Source organism: Nannospalax galili, unplaced genomic scaffold (genome assembly GCF_000622305.1).
Source record: "Nannospalax galili isolate Female #2095 unplaced genomic scaffold, S.galili_v1.0 scaffold2568, whole genome shotgun sequence".
Classification (NCBI taxonomy): Eukaryota; Metazoa; Chordata; class Mammalia; order Rodentia; family Spalacidae; genus Nannospalax; species Nannospalax galili.
In genome coordinates this window covers 223255-237775 of record NW_008357491.1, presented here as the reverse complement: position 1 = coordinate 237775, position 14521 = coordinate 223255, and positions in this window count along the sequence as shown.

Genomic DNA, 14521 nt, shown 5'->3' with positions numbered 1-14521 from the left:
CTCTGCCTCCCAAGTGCTGGGATTAAAGGTGTGTGCCACCATACCTGGCCCAGGTCATAGTATTTATTATTGTGCTGGTCACATATAGTATTAAATAAAAATTTAAAACTTAAAAAACGGCCAGGCATGGCAGGAGCAGAGGCAGGCGGATCTCTGTGAGTTCAAGGCCAGCCTGGTCTACATAGTGAGTTCCAGGACGGCTGGGGCTACAGGGAAAAAAAAAAAAAAAAAAAAAAAAAAAAAAAAAAAAAACCCAAAACAACAAAAAAACCTTAAAAAACAAAAGACTCAGGAAGCAAGCAAACCTTACAAGTCTCAGGAAGCTACTGAAATAAGATTCACAGGTTCTCTGAAAAGTTATCTAAGTGGTAATAACTGCTGGGGAAGGGAGGCCCTCCCAACCAGCTGAGCTGCTTCAAGGTCATGCAGGGACCACCAGGACCCATGCTAGAGTCGCCCTTTCAAAGATGCAGCTGCTTTAGAGTCGCCCATGCTCCTTCCTGTAAATAACCCTGATAAATTCCCTGGTTCACTAAGGTTCACTAAGCTAGACTTGGGAGGAATCATTTCTTTGGTGTGTTGTTGTGTCCTATCTGGGTTATACTGGTTAGTGGGTTTTGTTTTTGTTTTTTTGTTTGTTTTGTTTTGTTCTCAATAAGACCAAAAAAAAAAAAAAAAAAAAGGAAAGGAAAGGAAAACCAGAAGCAAGCCAGTCAGCAGTGTTCCTTCACTGATCCTGCCTCTGTTCTTGCCCTGATTTCCTTCAGTAATGGACTGTGACTTGGAAGTGTAAGTCAAATAAATCCTTTTCTCCCTAAGTTGCTTTGTGGTCATGGTCTTTATCACAACAGAAAACAAATTAGGACTGAAATGAATAAACATTTGTTCACATAGCCCCAGAAGTCACACAACAGGGACACTCAGGTCCTGTCTCAGGCCCATCGCTGAAGCATCACTGTGGGCAGCACACTGACCTGCAGCACTTCATCACTGTGAAGATCACATGACAGCACAGCCAGAAATACCAGGAATTTTGCCTGTGGTTTCCATGCATGCCTTTTTGAAAGGGGCTCTAAGTATAAGGCAGGAATTGGTTAAAAAGCAAAGCAAAACAAAAAAGAACCTTCCTGGACCAAAAGCAACCAGTCTACCAGAAGACGATCTCATCTTACAATAACCGTGACATGGCCTTGGTGCCAGTGGGTGAGGCTGAAGTGCCAGAGAGCCAAGAACATGACTATCTCAGAAGACTTCAAATCACAACAGGAGGGGATTACTGAACCCATTTGTTTGGCCAATAAATATTTACTACTTTAGCCTAGACCCAGCAGTGCTGAGACCTAACATAATGAGGTTCCATTTTGTACTCTTCAGGGAAGCTCAGACTGGGAGGGGAAGGTCTTTTACAAGGGGTGGCAAGTTCTAGGAAAGGGGGAAGAAGCTTAGAGATCATAGAAGCTCAAAGAGGGCAGCAAACCAAACCACATGCTGGGGCAAGAGAGGGCAATATCAATGAGTTAGGCAAGAACATTCTAGAAAACAGCTCAGAAACGGAGCTGTCTTGAAATGGGAAATGGTTTGCCTTAGTTTTCTATTGCTGTGATAAAACCCTTACCAAAACCACCTCCGGGAAGAAAGGGTTTATTTTGCCTTCAGCTTACAGTTCATGGTGGAGGGAAGACACTTGGGAGGAACCAAAGTATAGACTTTGGAGGAGTGCTGCTCCCCCCACCCCCCCGGCCCAGCCTGTGCTCAGCCTGCTTTCTTACAGGACTACCTGCCTAGGGGTGGCATCACCTATAGTGGCCTGGGCCCTCCTACATCAATCAAGAAAATGCCCCACTGACATACCACAAGGCCAATTGGAAATTCCCCAATTGAGTTCCCTCTTCCTAGGTGTGTCAAGCTGAAAACTAGGACTACCCAGGTCCTGCTTTAATGTTCTTGTGGCTCAAGCAGGAAGGAAAAAGATTCTGGCATTAGGGGAGGGCAGGTAAGTGTGCAGGGGCAGGTCAGGCAGGGCCTCTTTAAAACTATACCAGAATTATGAGTGGATGGAGCCAGCAGGGTAGACTACAGTACTTTGGCATTGAATGGGGTCCTCCAGGTCATCTGGATCACCACATATGGGGTCACATAACTAAATGCAGTAGTTGCAGATGGTAGTTATATAAATGCCAAACATCATTCTAAAGTATTTATGATGGGGGACTGGGGATGTAGCTCAGTAGGTGGTGTGCTTGCCTACAATATCCAAAGCCCTGGGTTAATTCCCCAGCACTACATAAAACCAGGTGGGTGGTGCACATCTGTATTCTCAGCAATCAGAAGGTAGAGGCAGGAGTAACATAAGACCAAGTTTATCCTGGGCTACACACTGAATTCAGGACTAGCCTGGGCTAGTTGAGACTATCTTAAAAAACACACCCAAATTTATGATTTGTTATCAATAAATGTTTGATTTGCCTATTTTATATACCTATGCATCTGGAATCATGTAAACATTTCTAGGTGAAAGAAGTCACAGTTTTAAAAAAGTGAGGATCCAGAGTAATCCTCACTTTCAAGGCAATAATCATTTCTATTTATCCACACAATGCTTAGAGTACCAAAGTTGTGCCCCATTGAGCTGGGAAATGGAGTGATAGACAAGTAACAAGTTAATTATAAAGCCAGATGAAGTGATGTCAAACAGGGACAAACATGTAAAATCCAAGAAACCACAAGGCATTCACAAGTACAGGACTGGATATGTAACTTTGTGATACAGTATGTGCTTGGCATGTACAAGGCCCTGCATCTGATCCCCAGCACTTTAAAATATATATGTATACATATTACTGTAGGTCCCAGCAAGATCAGGTTTGCCTTTGTGGAAGACAGGATTCTAGGAGGGTCCCAAGTTTCAAGTTCATGGTGCACTGAGATGCCCAGGTACGGCAGGCGGCAGGCAGCACTTGTAACTATGTAGTTTACTCTGACCAGGCTGTGCTGTGTGGCAAAGACAAAGGGCTTAGGCAGATATAACCAAGACTCCTAGTCAGCTGATGCTGATGTTGGAAGCTTAAAATCAGGTTGAATCCTTTAAAAAGAGGGCCCATTGGGGCTGGAGAAATGGCTCAAAGGTTAAGAACACTGTTCTTGCAGAAGACCAGGGTTTGAATCCCAGCACCCACATGGCAGCTAACAATTGTCCTGTCCGTAACTCCAGTTCCAGGGGATCCGACAACAGCCTCGTCTCTCCTCCGCGGGCATTGCAGGACACAGGTACACTTACCTACATGCATGCAATACATGCATACACATAAAAATAATAAAAATAAATAAATAAAAAGAGGGCCCAGGTCTTGGATTTGGGGCTGGGATCCTACATCAAAGAAACTGAAGAAGATCTTGAGCTCAAGGTCACAGCCCTTGCTGACACCTTGAGACGCTTAGCAAAGGACCTAGCTAGCCCACATGTGAACCTCTGCCTGATCCAGAGAAAGTGGGTTACTATGAAGACATTATGTAGTCCTGGCTACCTTGGAACTCATAGAAATCTGCCTACCTCTGCCTTCTGACTGCTGGGACTAAAGGCACACACCACCACATCTGGCCTATGTACATCATTTTATGCTGGTAAATTTGTAGTATTTCATAATACACCAAATGTCTCATTCAAATCATCTAAAAGAGAACGCATTAGCTCATGGAATCAGAAAGACCTCACCCTTCCTCACACCTTCTCTCAGCTCCCTCTCCAGGTTGAAAATATTTTCTAACTAGCCCTGGGATCATACATAGCATGGCTCTGGTAATCTTTGTAAGTACAAGGCCAGCCTGATCTACATAGCAAGTTCCAGGACAGCCAGAGCCACACAGTGAGCCCCTGTCTCAAAAAACCAAATAAATAATAAAAATTATTTTGGAGGTTGGGGGTGTAGCATAATTGTAAAGTCCTTGCTTAGAATACACAAGGGCCTGGGTTTGATTCTTGGCATCATAATAAAGTAAAATTTTAATTTTTCATGAGACGGTCTTGATATGTAGTCCAAGCTGGTCCCAAACTCAATCCTCCTGCCTCAGCCTCCTGTGTGCTGGTATCACAGGCGTGGTTCATAACACCATGGCTGATTTTTCCTGTCTCTTCACACTGCCAACCTCCAGCCACCTGCAGACCACCACTGAGTGCTGCCACCAGACGTGCTTCTATTTTCCTGAACTTTAATGGGTAGAAGCAGCATGCAGTGTTTGTGGCTTTTTTTTCATTTTTAAAAAATTTATTTATTTTTATTTCATATGTGTGTTATATCTGCATGTAAGTCAGTGTGCCCGTGTCATGCAGTGCAATGCTCATGGAGGACAGAAGGGGGCATCAGATCCCCTGGAACTGGAGCTACAGACGTTAGCTGCCGTGTGAGTGCTGGGATTCAAACCCCGGTCCTCTGCAAGAACAGCCAGTGCTCTTAACCACTGAGCCAGCTCTCCAGCCCCTTCTGAGGCTTCTATCACTCAGCGTAATTACTGGAAGTGGAACTCATTGTTCATCTTTTTTTTTTTTTTCTTTTTGGTCTTTTTGAGACAGTTTCCCTGTAGCCCCAGCTGGTCTGGATTCGCTATGGAGACTAGGCTGCCCTTGAACTCACAGCAATCTGCCTGCCTCTGCCTCCTGAGTGCTGGGATTAAAGGCGTGCGCCACCATACCTGGCCTGTTTATCTCTTTTTTTAAAGATTTTTTTTTTTTTTTTTGGTCTTTTTGAAGCAGGGTCTCCCTGTAGCCCCAGCTGTCCTGGAACTCACTATGGAGACCAGGCTGGCCTTGAACTCAGAGATCTACCTGCCTCTGCCTTCCAAGTGCTGGGACTACAAGGCATGTGCCACCACGCCCGGCTCTTTTTTAAAGATTTTTGATCTTTAATTATCATATGGACATAGCACCATTAATTTATCAATATTTAAGCTTTGCTGAATGTGGCTGCTCACGTCTGTAATAATGCCAGCACTTAGGAGGCAAAGAGAATCACTTGAATTCCAGGCAGGCCTGGGCTATCTAGTGAATTCCAGGCCAGCCTGAGATACAAAGGGAGTTCCAGAAAAGCTATCCTGAGCTGAATAGAGATCATCTCAAAAAATAAAACAAGGCCAGTTGGGATAACTCTGGGTAAAGGGGGCCAGCAAGGCTGATGCCTGGAGTTCAGGGTCCCACAGTATGGAAGCAGAGAAACTCTTGCAAGTTGTCCTCTGACTTCCATACATGCACCATGGCACAAACACAGACACACAAAATAGATGTTAAAAATATTCAAAACAAGCTGGGCATGGTGGTGCACGCCTTTAATCCCAGCACTTTCGGGGCAGAGGCATGCGGATCTTTGTGAACTCAAGGCTAGCCTGGTCTACATAGTGAGTTCAGGTCAGCTGGGACTACAGGGAGACCCTGTCTCAAAAAGAAAGAAAAAAAAAATTCAAAACAAGAAGCCAGGCGTGGTGGCACATGCCTTTAGTCTCAGTGCTTCGGAGGCAGAGGCAGGCAGATCTCTGTGAGTTCAAGGCCAGCCTGGTCTACATAGTGAGTTCCAGGACAGCTGGGGCCCGCTACAGGGAGACCCTGTCTCAAAAAGACCAAAAACAAAACAAAACAAAACCCAAAAAACAAAAAACCAACCAAACCAAATCACAGCTAAGTAAATGGTTTATGTATAAAACACAATGCAAGGCTAATGTTTATATGTTAGAGCAGGACTGGCAGAGGGTGGCCTGCCTCAACTGGATGTGAAAACAGTCCGCTGTCTCATTCTGCATGCTTGTGAACCATGAAAGGCTTTTACACTTTAAAATGGCTGAAGAGAAATGAAAAGAATATAGCTGGGTGCAGCAGCACACACCAGTAATTTCAAAATGCTAAAGGTTGAGGCAGGAGGACTGCTCTGAGATCAAGGCCACCTTGGGCTACATACTAAGACTCTGTCTCAAAAAAAAAAAAAAAAAGCATAGAAAAACTTATGAAATTTCAGTCTCACTGTCCATTAACTTTTACTGAAACCCAGCCAGGCTCATTCCTTTACTTGCGGCCTGTGGCTGTGCTTTGTACCTGTGGGAGAGTTCAGTACTTAGAGGCCAGACCTGCCAACTCTAAACCTGCTTCTTTACAAGACACTGCTGCCGTCTCGTATTTTGGAAGCTGGGGGTGTAATTCAGTGGCAGTGTGAGCTTATCTGGGTTCAATATCCTACATCCAAATAAAAAAGAGAAAACAAAAGGAAAAAGAACAGGCCTGTTACTTTTAACAGAATGTATTTCACTTTTTTTTAACTTTCATTTCCAGCGGCCTTCTACCTGAACTTCCTTTAATGTTCTCAACAGTATGACAGTAGGTGCTCTGGCAATGCATCCCCTCCACTTTTGGAGCTTTAGTTCTCCTTTATCTTGAAAGGTGCTTTCTTTGGATATAGGCATGTAGATTCTAGTTGACCGGTTTTTCCCATTCAGCATTCAAGTCACTCCATTGCCTTCCAGATGTCTCCAAATGCCTCCTGTGCACTCCTCCTTTCCTCTAGTTGACTTTAAGCAATTTAAACATGATATGCCAAGTTGTGTCTATGTATAAACTTATTCTCCTGGGTGTTCTCTAAGTATCTTGGATTGTGGTTTGGTTTAATGTTTTTATTTTTTGTTGTGTATATAATGTGTTGGGTACATGTGTATCATGGCACATATGTAGAGGACAACTTTGTGGGGCCAGTGGATTCAGGGAATAGAACTCAGCTCTCCAGGCTTGAGTGGCAAGCTCTTTACCTGCTGGGCTATCCTGATGAAGCCCCCTTCTCCCAACTAAGAATCTAAATAATTAATTTTGTGTGTATGTGTGTGAACATGGGTACCATGGTGCGTCCATGTGGGACCAGAGGATGGAACTTAGGCTTGGCAACAGGTGCCTTTACCTGCTGAAGCATCTCACCTACCACCAAAAAGTCTTAGTGTCCCAGTAGTTGTGAGGGTTTTTTTTTTTTTTTTTTAATGTTACTAACATTTAGCTACACTCCATCCCTGTCTCTACACCATTGATCTTAAAATTGTTTATTTTTATGAGTGTTTTTCCCTGCAAGTATACAAATGCACCTGTACATGCACTGCCTAAGGAAGGCAGAAGAGGGCATTGGCTCCTCCTGAAATTGGAGTTACGGAGGGTTGACAGGAACTGAACCCCAGGTCCTTTTCAAGAGCTGTTAGTGCTCTAAACTGCTGAGCCATCTCTCCAGCCCCTAATGCCTTTTATCTTGCATGTGGTTTCCATTAGCTCCTCAAAGTTCTTATTGAATTCCTTATCTAAAAGCGCCAATGTGCTACATAGTTGCCTACTTGCACAGACTGCTTCATTTCTGGAAGTGCATCATGCATTTGTTGCTTTAAAAGTGTTGGTGGGAGTTGGTCATTTAAAGTGAGAGGCCTTTTAGGTTTGTAAATGGGTATGCCTTTCCTTCTACCAGGATTTTAGTGTGGAACTTGAGTTGGGCTGTGTTTATTGTTGCTGAAGTCAATCCCAATGCATCAAAAGCTTCAAATTGCTGACCCCATGGATTTGGGGTGCAGAGCTCTGTGTGCTCCAGCCTGTTTCCATGCTTCCTCAGATGATCTCCTCCCTGTGCTCTAGTTCACCTCAGGATTGTCATCAGTATGTATCATCTGAGGCCTATTAGCTTAGCATTGACGTGTGTGTGTGTGTGTGTGTGTGTGTGTGTCGTTGTCCCAAGTTCATCTCAGGGTGCTGTGTCCCCACACTTGGGGTGAGGCCTCCTTAGCTGTCCTGTTGCTGGAGTTCTAGGTGCAGTAGGAACTTCTGTCCCTGTGTCGGGGTAGTTTTTCCTTCTAGTTGAGTGGCAGCGCTTGGTGCCTCACTGTCAGGTTTGTCTTTTGTACAAAGTGTTGGGGACAAAGCAAAGTGAAGCTCTCACAGCAGCGCTGTTTGCTTTCTTCTGGCACAGTTTGTAGGGAGACCCTCAGGAGACGGGAAGGACCCTTGCAGCACCTGTGGCCCCCTCGCACCAGCTTCACTCGTGTTTACACTAGCTCACAAACACTGGCCTCTTCACTTCCACCTCATGCTTGTCTTTAGGTTTGGAGTCAGCTGATTGTCTTTGACCTCTGCTCTCTTGAAAACCTCTCCTCATGTGCCACCTCTCACCCACAACTACCTAAGTCCCACTGGAGAGAGCTCGACATTCCTCCTGCCCTTAAACTGAGGACTGTCAACAAGAGAAGGGAAGAACACACTGGGAAGAAACAAGAATGGTCTGCAATAGGGGAGTCTTTGATAAGCAAGATGGAAGATGTGTTTCTATTCTGGTTGCAAGGTGTAGGATGAATCTGTAATTAAGAGAGAAACACGAAGGAAGGCATAAAAGACCAGTTATCTATTGTGATATCAAGGTAGGAGAACAAGGGATTTGGCAGTTAGAATGGTGGGAAAAGATATATTCAAAATAAATATCCATTTATTAAAATTCAGTTTACTTTTTGAGCAGAGTAATACAGCTTTACAAGTATATATGTTAATAATAAAAATATATCAAAACAACACACACATAATAATTGATTTTTCAATTTTAATCATTATTTACTTTTCCTTATAAAGATATGGTGCTTCTAAACTGCTGATCCTGTTCCTGACACTATCACACACCTCACATTTCCCATCACTCATTCTTAATTATAGTATTCTAATTTGGGTGAGATTAATATTCAGTATTTCCATTATGACTGCAAATTCTATTTGTGGCTGAATCAGTGATACATTTAGTTGAACTTCTACAGCTAATTAAGTTTTGGATGTTTTAGTTTGTTTTTCCTTTTTATTTTAAAAACCTTTTAACGTGATTTTTAACAAACTTACCAATCATAAACGCATGGTTTAATAATTACAAAGCAAAAACACATGTAACCATTCCAATAGATCCTTAAATAGATCCAGAGGCTTTGTGCAGGATTTATTTTGGTAGTTGAGTATTTTGCCTGCATGTATCTAAGTACACTCCTGAGTGCAATGCCTGCAGAGGCCACAAGAGGGTGTCAGATCCCCCACCCCCACCCCCCACCCCCGCACTGGAGTTAGCTGCCATGTGGGTGCTGGCAACTGAAATCAAGTTCTCTGCAAGAGCAGAGCAGCCAGTGCTCTTAACTGCTGAGACATCTCTCCTGCCCTGATTTTGTTTGTTTGGAGGCAGGGTCTCATTGTGTACCCTGGCTGGCCTGGAACTCCCTAGGTAGACAAGGCCAGCCTTAAGACCACAGAGGTCTGCCTGCCTCTGCCTCCTGAGCGTTGGGATTAAAGGTGTGCCACCACATTCAGTCATGCAGTAGGATTTGATGTTTTGGCTAGGAATCTTCAAGAGAATGATTTGATTTCTATCAGATGTGGAGACTCACACCTGTAATTTTGACAGGGAAGACCCTGTCAAAATAATTCAACAACCCTCCCAAAAAACCCATTAAGATTATATACACATACATATACGGGCCTCTGTAACTGTGGGTTCTGCACCTCTTCAACTGAGAACTGAAAATATTCTAGGAGAAAAAATTACATCTGGATTGAATAAGGACAGCTTTTGTCATGTTTCCCTAAACAAGAGTACAGTAACTATTTACATAACATTTACACTACATGTAGACATTCTATGTAATGCAGATATCACAAAAGGATGGGATGGAGGGTGGCAACCACTACACCACTTACATGAGAGACTTGAACAGTTGTAGATTTTGGTACCTGGGAAGGGGTTCTAGAACCAATCCTCTATGGATACCAAGGGATTATACATGGAACACATGTAGATGGAATTCAAATACATGAAATTACAGCTCTCACTCCTCAGTCATCAGCAGATAATGGCTGGATGTTTAATAAAGGGCCTTCAGTTACCACTGAGAGCATGGTTGACTGCATTACTGGTTTCAATTCTTCACGGCTCCCTATTGAGACTGTACATGCACAGTGTTTGCCGTTATTTCAAATAGTTTCCCAACATGAAGTACATACAGGAGTTGGGCTTGCCCATGTGACTTGCTCTGGACAATGGGAAAGCAGATGTTGCAGGCAAGGAGCCTGACAAATGCCTGGGTGATTTCATTCCATGAGGTCCTGGGCAGCTCAGCTTCAGCTTGTGACTCAGAAGGAACCATGTGGAACAAATGTAAACCAATCCACAAGGAGGTGTCCAATCCAACTCAGTACACCCGAAGCAGTTACTTGTCTGAACCCAGTCTAGACCAGTTATCCTAGAAACCTACATGAGTACATGACTGTAGGGTAGGAGAAAAGCAAGAGAAAGCTTGTATGACTAGGTAGGAAGGGGACAGGGATGCTATGAAAGCAACACAGCTGGGCAAGGGACTCAGAACAGGCCAGAACAGTTTTGATCCTGGCAACTCCAGGCTCTTTCCTAGCTGGTTTTCTGCTCTATCTTAACCTCCATCTCCAGAGGCAAGTACAGCTAATTACTTTGTTTTCTTCCAGATTTGTTTCCCTGGAGGGAGCCTCTTAAGCACCAGGGGACTGTTTCTACCTTGAAAGGTCCAAGGTTGTTTCCTGTCTCCCCGGGGCATTTAAACAGTAGCACCTACCCTCCAAAGCTCTTCTGTACCTAGATTTTTTTGAGCACTGGAGTGACTTCAAGATCTCCTTTTCCTTCTGGGTGAATTTTATCTTTCTTTATGGAATTTCCATTTTTCATTAATGTGGGCCTTTTAATTTAAAGTACACTGTGCCATTAGTACACTATATGATGTGGACAAAACGTGGGTACCTACACATAGTGGTTTGAATAATGTTCCCTATAGTTGGTACCAGAGAGTGTGGTATTGCTGAAGAACCTGACCATGTGGGGTTTTGGTGGAATGTGAAAGATTTTGGAAGTTTGAACTAGGAAAGCAGTTGAATGCTGTAAGCAGAGCTTAATGGGGCTGTTCTACTGGAGTCTGGAAGAAAAGGTGCCAAGGGCAAGGTAGGTTCCAGAGAACTTAAGCAGCAACTGGGAGATTTTGGCAAAGCACCTGGCTGCCTTCTGCCCATAATCTAAGAACTTGCCTGAGGCTCAACAGACTAACTTCTTTAGTGGAAGATTTTTCAAAATAGCCTTTAAATCGGTGGCATTGTTATTAATGGTGATTATGGAGATCTATAATGAAACAGAAAACAAGGCAGAGGAAACACAAAATGGAGCCAAGGCATGTAGTGAAGGCTCTCTATAAGGAGCTTACAGCTATTAAGGGAGGCCTCCAGGTGTGCACTTGAACAATGGAAAGAGCACCCTCAGGACAAGACCCTACCCAGCTAAGCTCACAACTCTAGAAAGGAAAGGGCCTCAGGGGTTTTCTGCTCTTAGCCACAACATACAGAAACTTTAAATAATGTGGATGAAGTAGATCCATCCTCAAGTGGCAGCCAAATTTGGCACTGTTGTTCACATGATGATGGCTTTAGAGGCATGAAAGAGTGAGCAGATCATCACTTCTTTCTCTGCAGTTTCAGAGAGCTGCTGAGGTCAGGCAGAGTATAGCAGGGAAGTCCCGGCTAGGTCAATGGCCCTGAGAGGCATGAATCTGGGAAGATGAAGTCTCACTGGTGTGGAGACCCCAAGATGGAGATGCCAGAATGGTGAGACATCTGCCAAGGAAAGCTGTGCCATCTAAGCTCTTCGGAAGCAAGGTCCCAGATATTGGACATAGAACCTGCTAGGTTTCAGTTTTACTTTGATCTGGTATTTCCTATGTCCCCCATTTTTCCCTTTTGGAGTTGGAATGTGTATTCCATTGTATGTTGGAAGTACGTAATTTGTCTTTTGATTTTACAGGGGCTTACAATTAAGAGTGCTTTGAGTCTCAGAAGAGACTTTGGACTCTGGGCTTATGAAGAGCACTGAGACTGTTGAAGACTATGGGGACTTTTAGAGATGGACCAAGTGCTGGGGCTGGAGAGATGGCGCGGGTTAAGAACACTGGTGGTTCTTGCAGAAGACCCATGTTCGAATCCCAGCACCCACATGGCAGCTAACAACTGTCCGTAACTCCAGCCTCTGTGGGCACTGAACATGGGTGCACTTACCTACATGCAGGCAATACATGCATACACATTAAAAAAAAAGAAAATAGATGGACCAAATGCAATTTGCATTATGAGCTCCAAGTACCTGGACACTTGGTCCTCAGCTCTTGGAGCTGTTTGGAGAGGGTCATGGAACCTTTAGGAGGTGTGGCCTTGCTGGAGGAAGAACATTACTAGGGGTGGACTTTCAGAGTTCATAACTATGCCCAGTTCCAGTCTGCTCGCTCTGCTTAATGATGTGAGTGCTGAGTTTGTGCTCCAGCTCCCTCCTGATGTGCCACTGCACCATGATGAACTCTTACCCCTCTTGAACCATAAGCCCAATAAACTCTTTCTTCTCTAAGTAGCCTTAGTTTTGCTGTTTTAGCACAGCAAATAATACACTATACAAGTTAGCTCAGTCTACCATGTTAGCTGGAAATCTTTAATCTTCCTACATAATCAATTTATTTATTGCAGTGCTAGAGCTAGACTCCAGAGTCTTATGCATGTTAACCAAGAGCTGGTCCACTAAGTTACTCCAGTAACTTTCTAGGAATTAAAAGATTTTAAATTTCATTATATCTCATATACCTGTAATCCCAGTATTTGGAGAGCTGAAGCAGGATTATTAAATTCAAGGTCTGGGCTACACAGGGAGTTCTAGGCCAACTTGGGCTATAGTGTGAGACTTAATTTTTTTTGTAAAAACATTATTTTTTTAGCCAGGTGTGGCAGCGCATGCCTTTAATCCCAGCACCTGCAAGGCAGAGGCAGGCGGATCTTTGTGAGTTCAAGGCCAGCCTGGTCTACATAGTGAGTTCCAGGACAGCTGGGGCTACAGGGAGACCCTGTCTCAAAAAGACAAAAAAAAAAAGAAAGGGGCTGGAGAGATGGCTCAGCAGTTAAGAGCACTGACTGTTCTTGCAGAGGACTTGGGTTCAATGCCCAGCACAGACATGGTGGTTATGAACTGTCCTTAACTCCAGTTCCAGAGGAACTGGAAGCCCTCTTCTGACTTCTGTGGTATTGCACAACACGGGTGCACTCACATACATGCAGGCAATAGACTCATACACATAAAAAATTTAAAAAGTAAAAGAAAAAAGAAAAAAATTCAGGAGAGGCTGGTCTTTGTGCAAAGCACGCAGACTGCTGTGTTAGCCTATATGCTTAATGCAGGGACTTTTCTTCTGGTATAGACTTTGCTGCCATCCTCTGAGGCATCCCCATAGAGGTAGCATCCTTTCAGAATATATGATCTGTGTAACTACATAATTCAAAGTAAGAAACCAACATCTGGTTAGACACTGTGCTGGGTACTTACACTTATCATCTAATCTGAACAACTGGGGTATAAAACAGGTACTTTTACTTCAATTCTACCTATGAAGAGAATATTGGTACCTATGGGACAGGGAAGAAGAGAAGATTATGACCAGAGAGGGCACACAGGGATCCAGTCTCTGTTAGTAATAGACTGACCTTGTGTGGTCACTCTTCTATAGCTGTTATCACTTGTTTGATGCAGGGCATTTGCAAGTCTGCTAGGCTGTTCTTGGAAGTGGTTGGTACTATTATAGCATCAAAGGACAGTTAGAGTCTACAAAATACTCATCTACATGAAGAGATTACAGAACCAAAATATCTTGTGGCACTATATATCCATCTTATCTGGAAAACAGCTTGAATTTTGTATCATTAAAAACAAATGTTAAAAAACAGAAATTGTGGGCCAGCCACCATGCCTACAATCTCACAGAAGCAGAGGAAGGAGGACCTCTGAGACTGAGACCAGCCTGGTCTACATAGCCAGTTCCAGGCCAGCTAGGGCTACAGGGAGACCTTGTCTCAAAGAACAAACAAGCGAGATTACTGCAGTAAGTCTACTAAATTGGCCTACTGATTAGCCTTCAGCCACTTATGATTTCACTAGGGGCTCATTAAATAAGCGTTTTTTTTTTCTTGTCCTATTAATCCAGTCTGGCCTGCAGCTTTTAATTATAGTTAAATTTAAGGACAAAGTTCTTATGATCTTGAGGTGTTGTTTATGCCATGATACTTCCACTTATTCACTATGTGAGGTAGGGAGAGGTGGCTGGCAGTGGGAGTGGAGGAGGGAACCACACATTTATTAAGCATTAGGCTATTCCACTTAGGCCTCTTCAATTCTGGGAGATAATGACTTAGATTTTAGAAAAAGGTTTTTAGATGCAGGTTTTACTATGACAAGTAAGGGTACCAGGGAGCAAGTGCAAAAGACAGACAACTACGCCAATTACATCAACAAATAATATAATAAAAGTTCAGGTGGCTGAAGAGAAAGCCAGAGACAGCAGTAAGAGCTGGAGGGGCAAGGAGAGGTTACTTTAGCTAGGAGGAGCAAGATCAGGTTTGCAGACCCCTTTCTGGAGGGAACAAACAGCCACTTCAAAGCCCTTTGGCTGACCTTTCCCCTTA